Raw genomic sequence first — 20,538 nt, forward strand, 5'->3', positions numbered from 1 at the left:
GTTCTTGAGTAGAAAACCCTAACTTCTTCTTCAAGAGATCAAAACTCCTCTTTATTATCTAGCTTTCATCCAGTTTTTTTAGAGAGATCTTAAGTGAATTTGTTCCCCACTCAAACAAATTTATTGTGTGAATCCTAGATTCAACAATTGACGCCGTTTGTGGGGACAAAAAATCGTCTTTACAAGATAATCTCTCAAAGCAGCTCGACCGAAAAGTTCCCTTCAAGCCTACGACAATGTCTCCAGTCACCAGCAACAGCATCATCGGCGCAAACCGCACCTCTTCAAGTGTATCCAATGTCACAGGCGTAGCACCTCCTCGGGGTGACATCGAAGCACAAAGTGACGCTCCAACCACGAAAACAACAGCCGTTTACATTCGTCGTGCATCGCTACGTCGGTCAACCCAACCGATAACTGCCCCGAACTCCCAGTTGAGGTCAGATCTGAAGGGGATCCCAGCCAGGGAATAGGCCGAACACGCGAACAACCAGTCCACCTCGATACGGAGCATTCAGACGAACCACCCTTGAGCGGGGAAACGATGCGCGCCACGAAGCAACAACCCAGGGTCCAAATCGAGAATCCCCCTGATTGCACTACAACAATGGTCCAAAACCCGCAGGTCGTCTCTATGGAAGATTTCAAGATCTTGTTTGGCACCATGACAAAAGAGATTTACCAGTTGATCTCCGACACCAATCGCAGATTCGATGCAGTTGTAACACAGACGACCCCATCACTAGTCTCCGCAGGGCAGTCGCTTGTACTCAGGACAGGCGATCTTACCCGTCGTCTCGATTTCTCGGACATACCGACGGTCAACCAATCGGAGCGAAGGACCCTCCTCCCACAGGAAACGCTCGAGCCTCCGACCATCGAACTCGGGCTCACGGATCCATGAGACCCCGATTATCCTGATCGCTCCCTCAACGAACACGGGAGCTTGCCTCGAGATCAAGGAGATCTAGTCACAGATTCGCGGCATGAGCTCGCTCCTCCACCGGGCTATCAGCACAGCTCCAGATATCGACAGGATTGTCGAGGCCACTCGGCGAATCCCCTTCACTCAGCGGATTCTGCAAGCCGCCATACCGAACATCAAGCTGAAGCTCCCAACCTACCTCGGGGATAAGGATCCAGTCCTCTTCATGACATCCTTCATGGCAACTGTAGCCAAGGCGCGATTCACTGACGAACAAAGGGATATCGGATGCTGCCAGCTGTTCGTCGATAGTCTTTCCGGCCTCGCCTTAACTTGGTTCACAACGCTCGAGCCGAACTCGATTGACAACTTTAACCAATTATTAACGGCCTTTCTCAAACATTATCGGATCTTCATCGAGCGAGGTGTCACGAGTTCAGATCTCTTGGAAATGGCCCAATAACCCGGTGAGCCCATTGGCAGTTTCCTGTGCAGATTTAAAGAAAAATTGTCGAACGTTTCCGTCCTAGAAGATGCCGCGATCGCTGCCTTTAGGAAGGGTCTTCTTCCCGGATCAGCCTTACGGAAGGACCTCAACATCTGAGAGCCTAAAGACCTTGATGACGCGCTACATCGAGCCTCCCGATTTGCACTCGTGGAAGATGAGGACGCCCGATTGGCCGTGAAAATGACCTCGACACCATCGGGATGAACACCACGAGCCCCGAAAGCATCACGACCCTCAGGATCGAAAGAAGGGCATCGTCCATGCAGTCTCTGAGGTAGATGGCCAAAACAAGCAACCATCCGGTCCGAAGGAGTTATACTGCGATTTCCACATGATAGCCGGCCACTCCACGCACGAGTGCGTCCATCTAAAGAACTACCTATATGGAAAGTACCTTTCTGGCGAAACCGAAGCCGTCTTTCAGCCCAAAAGCATCCGTGGAGGCAGAGATCGCTGTGGAGGATGGCGAGGTGGTTGATCTAACGGTGGCCGCGGTTCAGGAGGTGCCTGGCAAGGATACGTAAAAAACGGCCCGGCTAGCCAGCAAATCAAGTGCCCGCAAATCGCCAAGACGAAATGCTCCAATAAGACGAACTACCTGGTCCTCCCAAGCGACAGAGAGGGCAGAATCCCGAGCGCGCCAACTCCCCTCTTAGAGGTCGAATAACTATGATTCTGGGCCCACCAGGGGATTGCGCTGACTCCGTTCGAGCATTGAAGAAAAAGGCGCCTCAAGTTTGCTGCCTTCAGGCAACCTCGAACGAACCTCCGCTCTGCGCGGATCCTATATTATTCACACCAAAGGACACCAAAGGAATCCAACACCCCCATTCAGATCCCCTGGTTATCGAAGTAGCTATGGGCGAGTTCGATGTCGAAAGAGTCATGGTCGACACTGGGAGCACCGTTAACGTTCTTTTCTGGCGGACGCTGGAAAAAATGGGCATCAAACCAGAGTAGGTGAAACCCGAGACTCGAACGTTGACCGGCTATGACGGGATAGCTAAAATGTCGTGGGCGACGTAAAATTACAAGTACGCGCTGGCGGGGTGACCCGGAAAACTAGATTCATGGTCATCGATGAACTCCCAATTTAAAACGCCATTCGAGGAGCACCGTGGATATGCGCGATGCAAGTTGTACCGTCAATTTACCATCTTTGCCTTAAATTCCCGACCACCACAGGGATCTGCACGATCTACGGCGATCAAAGGATGGCCCGATCCTGTTCTGTAATCGAAAAGAAGCAAAGGAAAACGGAGGACGCATAGCAATTACAGAGCGGTGACCACCTTACTCGTCCTCATAAGCCGGAGCGAGACCGTCTTAAGTCTCTGGAATGTCGGATCATCCAGGCAAACATCGATCCTTCCAATCCCTCATGAACTGTTGGCATCGGGCCCGTAATCGAAGACCAAATGAAGACAAAGCTGATCTCTTTTCTGCAATCCCGGTCCTCCACATTCGCTTGGTCGCCTGAAGTCATCTGCCACAACCTTAACATTGACCCCACGTCCAAGCCGATCAGGCAAAAACACAGGCGCTTGGGTCCCGATCGAGCAAAAGCAGTCCAGGACGAAGTCGAACTATTAATCCAAGCAGACCAAATAATGGAGGTCCAGTAGCCCGATCGGTTGGCTAATCCATTCGTGGTCAAAAAGAAGAACGGCAAGTGGAAAGTATGCATGGACTTCACTGACCTCAACAAAGCGTGTCCTAAGGATAACTTTCCCTTGCCACACATAGATCGTCTCGTCGAGGCCACAGTCGGAAACCAACTACGCTCGTTCATGGATTTCTTATTGGAATACAACCAGATCGCCATGAGCTCAACCGATCGCGAGAAAACGACATTCATCACAAACAGGGGAACCTACTGTTATAAAGTTATGCCGTTCGGACAAAAAAACGCCGGGGCGACCTACCAACGATTGGTGAATATGATGTTCGCCGATCTACTCGGCCGCACCAAGGAGGTCTATATTGATGATATGCTGGTCAAATCCTTGATCGCGGAACAACACATTCAGCATCTCGCCGAATGGTTTGATATCCTGGACAAGTTTCAAATGAAGCTGAATCCGACGAAGTGCACTTTTGGGGTCACATCAGGCGAATTCCTGGGATTCATCGTTACCGAACGAGGAATAGAGGCAAATCCAAAGCAGATTGAGGCCATACTCGGACTGCCATCTCCAACTAACAAACGGGAAGTCCAATGCCTGACCGGCCGGATCGCCGCTTTGAATCGATTCATCGCTCGGTCATCCGACAAATGCCTTCCTTTCTACCAACTCCTCCGAGGAAACAAAGATTTTTATTGGGACAAAGATTTTCATTGGGACAAAAGCCTTCCTTTAGCTCACGCGTTCCAGGAGCTAAAGGAGTATTTGACCAGTCACCCAATGCTGGTTAAGCCAGAGGATGGCGAGACATTTTATCTGTATGTCTCAGTTTCCAGCTCGGCAGTCAGCGGCGTCCTAGTTCGTGACAATCGCAGCGACCAAAAACAATTTTCTACACTAGCAAGGCCATGAGCGACGCGGAGTCTCGATACCCCACGCTGGAGAAGCTGGCCCTTGTCGTGATTACTGCTACGCGTAAACTCCGACCTTATTTCCAGTCGCACTCCGTCGTCGTGTTTACCGATCAGCCACTCCGAACTATCCTCCATAGCCCTCTCCACTCTGGACGAATGGCAAAGTGGGCGGTCGATTTAAGCGAATATGATATCGAATACCGCTCTCGTCCGAGTTTGAAGTCGCATGTTTTGGCTGATTTCATCACCGAGCTATCCCCTGACCTCGGGGACCCTACCCCCAAACAGGAACATTGGACGATGTTCGTTGATGGCTCATCATCTCATCAGGAAGCTCAATTTTAAAGCTTCCAATAACGAAACAGATTATGAAGCCGTTCTCGCGGGGCTCCGTTTAGTGCGAGGACTCGGCGTGACGCATTTGCAAGTTTTCTGCGATTCTCAATTAGTAGTTAGCTAGTTCAGTGGCGAGTTCGACACCAAGAACAAGCGAATGGGAGCGTACCGTCAATTGGTCAGGACACTGTCCGGGGAATTTACTTCTTTTTCTGTGACAAAATTCCCTAGGGACGAGAACGCATCAGCCGACGCCCTCGCAGCCTTGGCAAATAATTTGGATCCTGATTTACGGTGTACCATTCCAGTCGAATGCATTGAAGCACCTAGCATCGATCTAGTCAGCCTGATCTCCGTCATCAACGACGATTCGGTTCCAATGGAAATCGACGAACCAATAGAGGACTTGTCCGACGTCACGAAGCCACCCGACAATTTGCAAATTGAGATTAAGCTGTATATCTCTGAAGGAGTCATCCCGCCAGATCGTTGGGCAGCTCGGCGTCTGAAAGCGCGAAGCGCCAAGTACATCCTTTTGGATGGGAATTTATACCGTCGTAGTTCGTCTGGGGTATTCCTTACCTGCGTTAGTCGCGACGAAGCCGAACGAATCATGATGGAAGTACACGAAGGTGAGGGTGGTAATCACTCTGGTGGACGGACACTTGCTTTGAAAATCAAGAAGGATGGTCATTACTGGCCAACCATGGTAGCCGACTGTGAGGCCTTTTCGGCGAAATGTGAAGCCTGCCAGCGTCATGGGCCAATGCCGCAAGTTCCACCCGAACTACTGAATACCGTAACTGCCCCATATCCTTTCATGCGCTGGGCCATGGACCTCGTAGGGCCCCTGCCGGCATCGAAATCCAAGAAATTCATCCTCGTATTAACCGATTACTTTACCAAATGGGTAGAAGCGGAGTCTTTCACAAAAGTCCAGTCCCTAGATGTAACCAACTTAATATGGAAAAATATTATATGTCTTCACGGACTCCCTTACGAGATTGTCAGCGATAACGGCACGCAATTCACTTCGCTCATCACCAGGCGTTTCTTGAGCAAATTGCAAATTCGTCTGAGTACCTCGACCCCCCGATACCCTCAAGGGAACGGTCAAGCCGAGGCCACGAATAATTCGATCGTCGATGGATTAAAGAAACGACTTGGGCGAAAGAAGAGAGCATGGGCAGATCACCTTGATGGCGTACTATGGTCCTACAGCACAACTCTGTGGTGATCTACGGGACAATCCCCTTTCTCTATGGCGTTTGGGATCGAGGCACTCGCCCCAACAGAAGCAGGCGTCCCGACACTTCGCCGCACCATGATGGTCGACAATCCCGACCTTAATAACGCTATGCTGACCGATCATATCGACTTTGCTGAAGAACTGCGCGACCAAGCTCTGGTCCGGATTCAACACTACCAAAATGCAGCGACTCGATACTATAACAAGACTGTTCGCCTGCGGCGTTTCAACGAGGGCGGTTTAGTTTTACGTGAAGTCTTTGAAAACACCAGAGAAGTTAACGCTGGTAAACTCGGCGCCCGATGGGAAGGTCCATATCTCGTTTCCAATGCTGTTCGCCCTGGCGTGTATGAGCTCGTGACCATGGCTGGTGAGCGAATCAAGAACTCGTGGACCGCAGCCCATTTGAAGCGTTATTACTATTAAATCATTTTCATGATCTTACCTAGAAGGTTTCGGGAATCCGACCTCCACTTATCTTTTGTTTGTAATATGAACTACGACTGGCTTGATCCCCGCTTCGGGGTACGTAGGCAACTCCTTATCTTTCGATAAGATTAAGTGAGTACAGCTAAAATATCAATAAAGTCTTCTTTTTGGGATAATTTCCATTTCATATTCAATTACATTCAGTTCGGTAGTTCGCCACACACAAAAAAAAAACAACGTAAAAAAAAAATCATAATAATGTCTTAAGCGGCAAGCACTCCGTCCGTAAACCTGATCTGAAAGTTTTGCCGCAAGCCCTCTAGCGTTCTGGACGGTCCTGCAATCTCAGGATGGGAGCTGGTCCGGATAGGTCAGACTCCAACGGCTCTTCCATAGCCAGTTCATCCACCGCAGTTCGCCAGATCTGTCGCTCCCGCCGCAAGGCTTCTAGCCTTTCAATCGGCAACCCAGAACCTTCGGATATCATGTCTTCTATGAAGGCACATGGGCCCTCGACTAGATGGCGTTCACGGAACCCTTGACCTGTCAATTCCAAGTAATTGACGAACTGGATTAACCTCTTCACACAAGCTCGATTGGCCCAGGCGTCTGTTATGAACGGGAAGGCAGTTTCCCCCACGGCTTCGCCATCGCTTTCCGGTAGATCGGGTACCTCCATCTGATCAACCACTTCTTTGCACGCCGAGTGCTCGACAAGAAAATGATCCATGTGCCACTGCGCCAGGAAATAACCTTTGTCGATAAGTCCGTCCAGAACTTGAATGGTCCCTTCCAAACGGTAGAGTCGATGGAGCTGGTCAAGCTTCGGGCGAAACGCCTTGATATACGCGCCCATTCTTTTACGACGAGCTCGATACCCTCGGAGCTCCAGTTGTAAGGAAGACACGTCCAGGCCGATGGTGTCGGAGCTCAGAGCAAACTCACGAAGTTGGGACGTTTCTCCTGCTTCTTGAGGGGGGGGGATTATCCGGTAGGTTTGGATCCCGACCGCCAGATGCAGCGGCTATCCTTTCCCGGGTCCTCTTTAACCATGGAGATCGAGTAGTAACTGACATCTTTTTCTTTTCAAAGCGGTTGCGAATGTCTACCGAGGATCAGACCCTTCCTCTATTTATACTCAAACTTCGCGACCAACCGCCTTTGTTTCCACCAATCATAGTGCAGCAGATTTTTCGCTGCGTTCCGAGAATCGCAATTAAAGACCGTGCAAACATTCAATATTTCTATACACGCGTCCCTTTAAACAAAAAAAAATAAATTACAAAATATATATATATATATATATATATATATATATATCAGTTTTCATTCCGATCTGGATTGAATATTTGTCCATTCGGACTGACTTCATTCGAAGTCAAAATACATTCTTCGTTGACACCCTGGCTAGGTGATCAACTCGCACGTGACCCCCATCTTTCATATGTAGGGATAAGCCGAACCCAGAGTATTTATTTCGCACCCAACCTTTAGTTCGGACGGAATGGTTAGCCGAACCCAGAGAGAAATTTTGCTGTCCGACTCTCGAACTAGAGCAAAGGAGGGAAGCCGAGCCCAGTATCTCGCACTTCGAACATACGTATCCCGTTAAGGGATAATGGCCCACCTTTGAGGCCCAGATCGTTGTTTTCTACGAATATTTGACAAAAGGTTATTTGATGTAAGCCGGGAGACGTCCTGCCTCTTGTACATTTTTGCAAAACAATAGAAACATGTTTCAATTTCAATTTTTATTCAGCCTACTACGATTCGGCAAAGTCTTGTTCGTCTTATTGAATTAAAATAAAAGAGGACATATTATCAATACAAAATTTGTTAATTTCGCGCTAGTACACCACTAGTGGCGATCTCACGAGCACTGGTCTTGAGTCGTTTCGGCATCGGCCACAGCAGCTATAGCCAGTCTTCTCCCATTCTTCGGGACGAGTCTCTAGTGCTCTGGCTTTCTGTTCCGCCTCATCAAGCAGATCGGTAGTCCTTTTTCTTTTTGCTTTAAGAATAGCAATCTCAGATTCCAGATTCTTTAGCTAGCGATCGATCCTTCCTTTCTTCATATGAAAATACTGTAGATCTTGGCTTAGTTCTTGATGCATAGCTTCAATTTGCACAAACACAATACGAAGGAGATAGTCAAATCAAAGCAATAGCGGATTGGTTTTTCATAAGATAAGTAATTTGAAATTTATGTGAGTTTTAACCTTCTTAGTTCAAAGAGATTTATGAACCTTTTCCAACGAAATCCATGTACAAGCTGATTTTTTAAATTTCGTCTTGCACATTCTTGGACATGCACTGTTTGCATTTTCTATATTATCTTGAAACTCCCTCTTCAGGTTTGGGATAGTTTCAAAAGCTAAAATCTTCACATAGAGTTGGAAGTAGCTGAAGTTATAAGAAGGTCAATGTAACAAACAATGTTTAAAACTTATTCTTTACAATAGGGAAAGTAAAGACATTTTGGAATAGACAATCTAAGCTTTTTGAGCAAGTCAAGCAAAAAAAGTTTAGCTAGCAATATCATAAGCATCATATACACAGCGATTGTTCAACAAGAGAAGCAAAAATTTACCTCCAATCCGGTTAATAAACCAAAGAAAGTCCATGAGCCAGTCGCATTGCCATCGAAGCATAGATGATAAAAATTGTGTATGCAATCATTGACCATGTATGTTCCCCATGGAAAACTTTTACAAAATTGCAGATTCTCCACTACTTTAACCAAGAATTCCTCCAGAAATCTCTCTTTCCGTGTCTTCTTTCCTTTAATGACAGTCCCTAAGAAATAAACACTGTCATCTTCAAATGGTCGTCATTATCTCCATTGTTCATTTATTCTAGTTTTTGTAACAGCTGTTATATTTATTTTCTTACTGTTAGCAAAGTGTCCTTTCAACAAACTCTAAACTGCCAAAATTTATTTTTGTGACCTACTGGGTGTTCATGGCAGTGTAATCTCATAAGCAAGGCATGCTCCCTAATAGAATAACGAATGAGACCACCATTCACGATGAACCAACATTCATTATTCTTTATAATATTAGCTGTTCAAAGAAGTAAAGTCCACATACCCCCGTATACATGTTTCTTGTCCCGATGCATATGGAAGAAGTGTCTAAATTGGGGGTGATCTAAAAACCAGCTAAGCTTAGATGTTAATTTTTTTTTCATTAATAAAGTAACCATCTCGCCAATATTGCACCTCGAACCAAGTTTAATGTATATAATTGGTTTGATATAAGAAGAACCGAGGTGTATATGGTGAAACTGGAGGAACTGGCTGAAGTGAATCTTGCGAACTAATCAAATCCAAATACAAACTAAAATTAGAAACCAACGACAAACAAAACCAATTTTTTTGAAAAGGTTGATATTTGTTTCCAAGCTCTGCATACCAAATGTGAACTATTAGCCAAAAGTGATAATCCATTAACTTAGCAACGACCGCTAACTAGTTTTACAAAAACCAAAAAACAACAGAAGGATATAATTTTCAAGTCAAAGAAACAAAAAATTATTTCTTAACATAATAAAATTTAAAATATATGTAAAAACTAAATTTATGAAATAAAAAAACTCAAGTATCATATAAAAATAAAAATAATACTAAAAATGCAAATAACCATTGAATTATCAAAAATTTAAGAAATTTGATATCAAAGAACATATATTACTTCATAATAAATCAATCTCGCGGCGTAGCACGGATTTAGCCTAGTTAATTTAAATGATTGTTGAGAAAAATTCTGTGAACAATTTCACACATATAACCTAGCAGAAGACAAAGCATCTAGATTCAGAAAAATTGGAACTTACCCAATACTGAGCCAATGACCCAAAAGCGAGTTTTACAACAGATAATTAAAATAGGATAATGGAAGACAAAGTTTTAAAATGGCACAATCGAACAGATTTTACCTAATCTCCTTCACAATGAGGAGATTATAAATCAGAGATCTGAAGAAGAGCAATTTCGATCGAATCGGACAAGAACTGTGAGACTGGAAATCGTTTCAGGGAAAAAACAAGAAGACAAACCGACAATAAAAAAAATTGGAACATTATCTAATCAGAAGATTTGATGTTATTGGGTTACGAATTTAGGCTATGAATGTTAGCACATCCAAATGAGTATTTTAAGTTTTTTTTTGAAAAACTGCTTTATGTCAGCATTCATATATTCATTTAATGATTTGCGTTTTCGGAACAGAAAAATAAAAATCACTTTGCTTTTCTAGATAACGTATTAACAAATGAAGTGCTTTTTTTTTTTGGGAATTTTGTCAAAACTGCCACTTTTTGGAAAAAAAATTTCCCCAATGCCACATCTCCAAAACCTATCAGAAAATGCCATAAACTCCCTTTATGACATAGGGTTGACTGACAATTTTACCCTCCGTGACATATGAAGCTTTGCGATGGCGGGAAAGTCGTGTAACTACTCGTACGTTTTTGTTCGAGATGAAAGACATTTATTGTGGATAAAAAGATGTTTTGTAGGAAGGTAAGAGACAAAAAAAAAAATTGTTTGTACATCTGAAATTTGTGTTGCGTTAAAGTTGTGTTGCTGAAAGGTGATAATAATGATTTGAGGTTGGTGGACAAATTTAACACACGGAAGGGGGACACATCGTAAACAGGTAATGACCGTCCGCCATTAATGGTAGTGGTTGGAGAGTCGATTTTGTTGATTTTGGTTGTAGTATAAAAAGAAAAAAATTCAAACTTGTATGTGCTTTAATTTTGCAGGTTACGAACGGAGGAGATGGAATAAACTTTCTGTATCTACCTCAGTGAATGGAAATGTTGTGATAGTGGTGTATGGAAATTTTTACCATGACAGGGAGAAATGGCAAGATGTGTCTCAAAATAAACACTCACATGTGTCCAGGAGCTAACTACTGCAATCGAAGTGTTATTTCGGGTAAACCCGAAAGAGAGTGGAATGAGCTCTTGGTACCCAGGTGAACCATCAGTATTCAAAACCGGCAAAATTCCCCTAGTTTCAATCAGTAGTGATGTGGAGGTTGCCCAGTTCAAGAAGAAAAGGAATTTGAACGGCGGCCGGAATTTATACGTAATAGTGACCAACAGATCATATGGCGGGTGTTGTGAAAGAAGGAGTGATTCAAGAGTCTGGTCAGATGGGTGAAACGTATATCCGGTCCCAAGATTCATTCTTGGATGATGAAGTTTTTGTGGCTTATGTTGAGGAAGTTGAAGCTACATTGGGGAAACATATGGTGGACAAGAAAGTTAATGTTATAGCAAGTGGACATGTAAGTAGGAAAGCAAAGAGGACAACAGGGAGTCAACATGGTGTGGAAAAGGATGCAAAGGAAGTGGTGGCGAAGAGGAAAAAATGCAGTGGAAAGAATTCGACGCTAAAGGAGGTGGACAAGGTAGGCCAATCAGCTGTGGAGGACAATAGTAATGTACGCATCGTAGACATTATCTGTGAATCATCTGTGATGTAAAACATGAATCTGAGTGGATTGGAGGAGACTTCAAATGTAGTGGACAACATCATTTTGGACAGTTCAAAGATGGTGAACCATTCACAGATTGTGGACAACCATGGCAAATATTGTTGACAATTCACAAGAAGACATGTCAGACGAGATTGATGGGAGCCAAGAGGAAGAGGAAGCTTATGGTTATGATTTCGATGAGTGGACAGATATAATTAACGATGAATATACCCTAGATTGAGATCCTTATAAAGGTGTAAGAGGATGGAATATGGCTGGTGAGAAGATGGTGCAGGAACATTGTGATGAAGTCCTTGGTTGTACCGGCGAAGTAGAGGAGTTCACGCAGACAGATTGTGATGATGCTCTACCTGTGGTGCAAATAAGTGATGCTCTTCCTATGGTATCATTATGTGATGATCTAGAAGTGGTACCAATATGTGACAATGAGGATAACGATTTCATGGCAGGTGGTGGTGTTATTAGTGGGTCAGACCCATTATTGTTGAAAGATGCACCACCATTTCATGATAATATGCGAGGTGCACCAAGCGAGGAGAGAAACATGGACCTAAAAAGAGGAAATGATGCAATTTATGTTGGACGAGTATTTGCTAATAAGGTGGAGCTACGAAAGATGTTGGATGTTGAAAAACCTTTTCACATTCAGAATTGGGAAGTCTGACAAAGGGAGAGTTATTGTTACTTGCGTAGATAAGAACTATGACTAGCAGATCTATGCAACAACACACCCAAATTCAAAAAATTAGAAATCAAAACTGTTACGTTGAAACATAACTGTGATGTCTCATGTAGGTCTAGATATGGTGAGAAGGCATCAGCTAAGATACTAGCCAAATTATTGCAGTCGAAATTTGCCAATGGGGGAAAAGGTCCAAGAGCGTGTGAATTGCTGAGTATGGTTTTCGAACAGCTTAACGTCACTATAACTTATATGAAAGAATGTAATGCTAAGGAACTTGCTATCGAGGCTGCACGTGGGAATGAGGAAAATAATTATCGGTTTTTGGCAACTTATTTCCACTGGGTGAAGCAAACCAATCTAGGAACAATCAGCAATATCCACACAACCGTTGACAAGAAGTCCTGTAAAATGTGTTTTAAATATCTTTTCTTTGCTTTTGGGGCTTCCATCGCCGGGTATAAGTGATATGCTCAAATTTTAAACCCTAGAGCTACTCTCTCAAATTAAGAGAGTACTGCAGTACTTAGGGGTCGAATTCCACAAGGACTTAAGTCTACACAATAAATTATAGAGTTTTATAATTAAGCTAAACAAGTTGATTTAAATAAGAAAAACAATACAAAATATTAAATAAAAGTGTTGTAAATTCAGAAGATCAAAAAGCTAGGTCCAGGGAATTTCTCAGGAAATTACAAAATATTAAATCAATAATTAAATAGGAATCAAGCAATTAAAATCAGATCTAGAACTCTAAACACTTTTGTAAAATAAATCAGTTCTCACTGCAAATATTATCTAAATTTAAAACCAGAAAATCCAAATATCTTTGTAAAATTTTAGGTTAAAAATCAGCTTTAAAAACAGGTTTAGATTGTTCACAAAATTACTAAATCAAATCTCTTTGCATAAAGTAATTTTGATCATCAAAAGGTTTTATCAGAAAAATCAATTATATTTTCATAGCAATTTATTTTCCTAGGTTATTAATTCAAGATGGCTAATCAAGGATTAATATGAAGAACAACCTATGATAAAGGTCTAGAAAGATAATGAATCCTAAAATAACAGATCTAATAAACCATAAAATCCCTGTGAAAAACCCTGAATCTAACAAGCAAACTACTCAAACATATTCAATGAAGAACAAAACATAATTCTGAATAACAAGCAATTGAAATTAAAAGAGTAAAGAGGGAGTTTATGAATTCTTCTCTCAAAGCAGCTAAGATCTCTCTCTCCCAAAAGCTCTCAAAATCTCACAGGGTTGCAGAAAATAAAGCTTCCTAGAAAAATACTTGTGGGTTTCTAAAACCTAAAAATACTATATATATATATATATATATATATATATATATATATATATATATATGTCTTAAAACACGTCAGGGACTTGTGCTGCAATTATGGAAAACTTCGGGCAACTTTGTAAAAGTTCCAAATTTGAAGACTTGTCGCGACTAAACATGGGTGTCAACCGATGCTCATGTGGTGTCGTTCGATGCTCTTCGTATAATATGACTCCAAATTGATTTCCTCCTATTATATGCTCCAGAATCATCCAAATTGCTCCATTTCGCTCCATCCGTGCCAAAATCCTAGAAAACCTGTTAAGACTCTAAAACATCCTAGAAAACAAATCAGAAGACTCAAAAGCACACTTATATCATGGTTAAAAACCGTAAAAACCATGATATATCAACTCCCCCAAACTTAGCCTTTGCTTGACCTCAAGCAAAACAGCAGCATCACCAGTGAAAGAGGTTTGAAAATGCAGAAACTCCTTTTCTTTTTAAGGTAATGCCATGATCATTCAAAACCATAATCCACATGCTTAGCAGACAAATCCAAATCGAACCACCATGTACTTCTCCGTTGACATTCATAGCATCCCATATTTAAACCAAATTCCACTACTTCCTCCATTAAGCCTTCATCGGTGGGACTCATCAATTTGATCAATGTCAAGAACCTTCTAGACTCATTTCCATACTATACCATAACAAGCAAGATATAACTTGTACAACATATGGTACTCTTTCTCTCTCCCAGACTTATTCTATTCTTATTTTCCTTTGAGCTTTGCTTTGTTGTTTTTTTTTTATCATCTTCTTTATTTTTTTCTCAAAGTTGTAGGCGAATAATGGGGTCATTGGTAATTTACTCAAGAGTAGAATAATGAGGTCACAGGTAATTTACCTACCTCTCTAAACTGATCAAAATCATCTCATCTTTTATTCACTCTTTTTTTCTAACAAAGCTCTCAGGAATAATCTCTTCAACTTGAATAAGGGAGAGAAGTACCATTTTCTTTTGGAATCTTACTTGTCAGGTATGAACAAGGAGTCAAGCTCTATGAACATCAATCTCCTTGATGAGTTAAAAAGAAAAATGCAGAAGTTACCTCAGGCTTTTATGGATTCTGTTGGAAATTTGGATGTCTTTGGTTTACTGGTCAGCCATTGGATTTTTCATTAGTCGGATTTGTGGATTCAATCTGCAGCATTAATCAACCAAGGCAATACACTAAAAAGAAAAATCATAGTTCCCAACAAAATTTTGAAATTTGACTCAATGAAACAAAAATACGGTTTTGACACACTAAAAACCAAAACTATTTAGTAGTTAGTGCTAACCTCCCCCAGACTTAAACGACACTGTCTCCAGTGTTATCAAGCAAGGGAAAGGAAAATAAACAAAAATCTATAGAAAATGTATGAAAAATTTGAACAGTTCTCGGGTTACCAACTGGTGTCGACCGACACCATTTCAGCGTCGATCGACACTCATCACAAATGGTGGTTTTTGGCCGTAACTCCTTATTAGTTGCAGTTAGTTGTGTTGATGTGTTGTTGGATCAATCCTTGGATGATTATGCTGTTAAGAAACACTCAAACACAAGTTAAAAGCAACATGATAGAAGATAGTTCATAATTTCAAACAAATTTCAAACAAAAACTGACTCAATGCAAAAAGAAAAATGACTCAAAAAGAAAAGAAAAACCTAGAAGTGGGTTGCCTCCCACTAAGCGCTTGTTTTCAGTCATTAGCTTGACTGTGTCTAAACTCAGACGTCCGACAGAGCAGAACGTGGCTTTGAATGCTTCTGAGAAAATGTCCTTTTCATCCAAGGTGGTGTATAAGCTTTAGGTGCATGAGGTCTACCAAGGACATGAGGAACATGACCAGGGCGGGATTTAGGGACGATTCTTCTTGTATGTCCTGCAAAATCATCAACAGAAGAAACAAGCGCTCTACGATAATCTCGTGGCTTGGTTAACTGCAAAACAATTTTTGTATCTTTGAAGGTCTTGTTGATGATAGGAGGGAGTTTGGGTAAAGAAGATGCATACCTTTGCCTTACCTGAGGACTCTGGAATGTGGAGTAGGGGGCTTCCTGTTTGGGAACAGCTTTATGATTTGGAGCATCAGTTTTGGACAAGATCTCTCTCGGATGTGGAGGGGTGTCGACCGATGCTGATATGGTGTCGGTCGATACTGAGCTTATTGCTCGTGTAGCAGAAACTTTGCAGCTTATCTCAGCAATCTTCTCAACAGAAAATGTATGTCCATCAATGGTAGGAGCTCTCCTCAGCTTATGCATCTCAAATTTCATACTTAAACCCTCCACATTCAGTGTTATGTCTCCCTTTTGCACATTTATGACGGCACCAGCTGTAGCCAAACAGATCTTCCTAAGATGAGAGGGTCTTTAGGCTCTTAATCATACTTCAGCACCACAAAGTCAGTGGGAATCATGAAGTTTCCAACCTTAATTGGAATATCCTCTAAGACACCTTCAGGAATTCTCTGAGATCTATCAGCTAAGATAAGAGATAATCTAGTTGGCTTGAATTCAGTCATCCCAAGTTTCATAGCAATAGAATGTGACATCAAGTTGATACTAGAACCGAGATCACAGAGTGAGTGAGCAAACCGTTCTGCAGAGATAGAGAAATCAAGTACAAAGCTTCCAGAATCTGGTAACTTCTCAGCAGTCCTACTGAAGTATTGCACTCACTTTCTTAGAGACAACCACCTCTTGCTTCTTCTCTTTCTTTTTCTGTGAAGGCTGGTTCAGCAGAATTGCACTGACATCCTTAGTTAGCAAAGCTCCTTCCTCAGGGCTCAAACCATTTGATACCATTCTCTTCACATACCGCCTAAGTGGTGGTGAAAGCTTTACTGCATCAATCAAAGGCATCTCAATCATCACATTGTCCATCATTGCCTTGCATCTAGCATTTTCAATCTCCTGCTTGGACCTTCTTGGCTTAGGAAAAGGGACCTTAGGCTTGTACACCCTCTCAACAGCTGCTGGAACCTGAGATTTTGCAGTTTCGGGTTCTGTCTGAGATGAGTGTCGACCGACACCCAGGTGGTGTCGATCGACACCATCATCTGAAATCGAGAGATTTGTCTCAGGTTTGGTCGATTTCTCCCCCTCTTCTGCAAAATCAATTTCACCATCATCTTCATCTCTCACTGATATGGTATTGCAAGCATGCTTGGGATTCGATTCAGTTCTTCCAGGAAGAAAACCATCTTGTCGTTTGACAGACCCATCAGTCTGTGCAACCTGACTCTCCAGCTTCTTGACATGAACATTCAATGCATCAATTCTTCCAGTAAGCTCATTATAGACATTGTCAATCTTTCCATTGAATGTCACTGTCATATTCTCCTGTCCCTGAAGAATCTGATCAAGCATGGCCTCCATTCTACTCTCTGAAGAAGTCTTAGGAGGTGGAGACTGATAGGATGAGTTCCCATAGGTTCTTGTATAATTATTGTTCTGCTTCTGATAATCTGGTTTGGAAGTGTACCCTGAAGATTTCCCACTGTAAGACTTGTTGTTTTGTTGATTACCGAATCTCTGCCCTTGATACCCAGCTCCATAAACATAGTTGACATTCTCCTCTGTATTCTCTGGCTCTGGCTCAAATGTCTCAATCTCAACAGCAAATTGGACTGACTTCTTACCCACTAGAAGATTGTGCACTGAATCCAGCTTGGCATTAACAGAAGCAAATTGGTTTGAATCAAATCCTCCATGCAATCTCTTCCTTTCAGCATCTGCTCTTTTAGTGCTATTGCTAGAGGCCAAATTCTCAATCAAAGCTTCAACATCTTCAGGATATCTTGTCTTGAAATTTCCATGGCTTGCAGCACCCAAAGCTAACTGATACTCCCAGTCACATCCTCTGAAGAAGATACTCAACAATTGTACTCTTGAAAAGCCATGGTGTAGACAATCCCTTTGATAAGCCTTGAATCTCACCCAAGCTGCCTTGAAAGCTTCATCTGGTCTTTGCTTGAAGGAGGACAGCTTGACTCTCAGCTCATCAGACATTGCATCATCATAGAAATAGTTCAGGAAAGCCACCTTGATTTGTTGCCAAGATGTCAAAGATCCAGCTGGCAACTGCTTCAACCAATGAGATGCTTCTCCTGCAAGTGGGTATGGAAAAAGCTTGCAGTAGATGTAGTCTTCAGTCACCCCATTGGCCTTGATACTGGTCACCAGATCTTCAAAGTGCTCAATATGGTCCAAAGGTTTCTCATGGGGCAGGTTAGAGAAAGGTCTTTGCCCAACTAGCTGGAAGTAAGCAGGCTTAAGCTCAAAATCATTCCTGGGAAATGGATCTGGAACAATTGCAGAGCGGTTTTCATACATCAAATCAGCTCTGTTGAAGTCTGCAATAGTCCTGATCAGATCCCGGTTTTGATCCTGTCTTCGAACCGGGTTCTGGACGTGGTTGGCAACTCCATGTACGTCTGCTGGAAGGGGGTGTCGATCGACACCCAGTTGGCGTCGATCGACACCATCGTCCTGCTCGTCTCCGACAACGATTTTAGCAATCATGTTGCCCTCTACATCAATCTTTTGGCCCTGCTCATTGCGCAAGTGACCCTCTTGATCCCTCAAAGCATCGTCCTCATCACGAATCAAAATGATTGTGTTAACCATCTTCAAGGATTTGGCTGCTTTTCTGTTCTCACGCTCAAGTTTTCCCAACTCTTGGTTTGAAAACTTCACAGTAGGACCAGTCTTGTTGCTCTTTGTGTTAGGCTTATTAGGCATGTACTTGAAACACCAAAGAGAAGAAAAACAAAAACGTGTAAGTAGAAAATAAAAAGAAAAATTTAGACGAAATTAAAAACTCAAATCTAATGGTAGATCAAAGAGTCCCCGGCAACGGCGCCAAAATTTGATATGCTCAAATTTTAAACCCTAGAGCTACTCTCTCAAATTAAGATATCACTGCAGTACTTAGGGGTCGAATTCCACAAGGACTCAAGCCTACACAATAAATTATAGAGTTTTATAATCAAGCTAAACAAGTTGATTTAAATAAGAAAAGCAATGCAAAATATTAAATAAAAGTGTTGTAAATTCAGAAGATCAAAAAGCTAGGTCCAGGGAATTTCTCAGGAAATTACAAAATATTAAATCAATAATTAAATAGGAATCAAGCAATTAAAAACAGATCTAGAACTCTAAACACTTTTGTAAAATAAATCAGTTCTCACTGCAAATATTATCTAAATTTAAAACCAGAAAATCCAAATCTCTTTGTAAAATTCTAGGTTAAAAATCAGCTTTGAAAACAGGTTTAGATTGTTCACAAAATTACTAAATCAAATCTCTTTGCATAAAATAAGTTTGCTTATCAAAAAGTTTTATCAGGAAAATCAATTATATTCTCATATCAATTTATTTTCCTAGGTTATTAATTCTAGATGGTCAATCAAAGATTAATATGAAGAATAACCTATGATGAATATCTAGAAAGATAATGAATCCTAAATAACAGATCTAATAAACCATAAAATTCCTGTGAAAAACCTTGAACCTAACAAGCAAACTACTCAGACATATTCAATAAAGAACAAAACATAATTCTGAATAATAAGAAATTGAAATTAAAAGAGTAAAGAGGGAGTTTATGAATTCTTCTCTCAAAGCAGTTCAGATCTCTCTCTCCCAAAAGCTCTCAAAATCTCACAGGGTTGCAGAAAATAAAACTTGCTAGAAAAATACTTGTGGGTTTCTAAAACCTAAAAATACTATATATATATGTCTTAAAACACGCCAGGGACTTGTGCTGCAATTATGGAAAACTTCGGGCAACTTTGTAAAACTTCCAAATTTGAAGACTTGTCTCGACTAAACGTGGGTGTCGACCGATGCTCATGCGATGCTCTTCGTATAATCAGACTCCAAATTGATTTCCTCCGGTTAAATGCTCCAGAATCATCCAAATTGCTCCATTTCGCTACATCCGTGCCAAAATCCTAGAAACCCTGTTAAGACTCTAAAACATCCTAGAAAACAAATCAAAAGACTCAAAAAGCACACTTATATCATGGTTAAAAACCGTAAAAACCATGATATATCAATAAGTATTTGTGGAAGGTAATAGTGATAGATGGGACGACAATGAAAGGAAAGTATAAAGGATGTTTGGTTGCAGCTAGAGGACAAGAAGAGAATATGCAGATTTATTCCCTTTGATTTGGTGTAGTTGAGAAAGAGAATGATGCTGGGTTGGCATGGTTTTTTAGAAATCTTCAGAAGTTTGTACCTGATGATAAAGACCTTGTGTTTGTGTCTGACAGACATGCAGCTATTTATTCTGCTCTCGCCAAAGTTTACCCACTTTCGCACTATGCTACTTGTACAGTCCACCTTTTTAGAAATGTCAAGCATAGCTTTGGTTGCGAAGGCCTGACTGGAGTAGTTTCTAAAGCTGCACGAGCGTACACAATTGGTGATTTTCGGTATTGGTGAAGAGAAATAGAGCATCGTGATCAAAGATGTGCGGATTATCTAATGGAAATAGGTTTACCTCATTGGACAATACCATTAACAGTACTATTCTTCAATATAAATGCCACTTTCAATTACACATTTTCTAAAATGTCATACTGTCCATTCTAATCTATCAAAAATGACAAAACTGTCATTTTCCTATTTCTTTTTCATTTTTCTCCCTTCTATTCTCATTTCTCTCGATCTTTCATCTCTCGATCTTTTATCTCTCTATCTTTTTCTCTCATTTCATCTCTCTCTCTCTCTCTCTCTCTCTCTCTCTCTCTCTCTCTCTCTCTTTGAAACAAAAATTCTTTCAAAATCACCACCTCCATCTAATCGCATGCCTCCGTCGTGGATGAGCAGAGTGTTTTATTCGTTCTGGAGATGCTTCCCTCAAGGTTGAGTATGATATTTCTCAATTTTCAGTTTCTTCTATTTGTTTCCTTCTCTATACAACTTTAATGGACCTAATCTGATATCTGAACCAATTTTTTTTTTTTTTTTTCTGATGGACCAGATCCGATGGACTAAATATGCTTCC

This window comes from Camelina sativa, chromosome 11, assembly GCF_000633955.1.
Source record: "Camelina sativa cultivar DH55 chromosome 11, Cs, whole genome shotgun sequence".
Taxonomy (NCBI): Eukaryota; Viridiplantae; Streptophyta; class Magnoliopsida; order Brassicales; family Brassicaceae; genus Camelina; species Camelina sativa.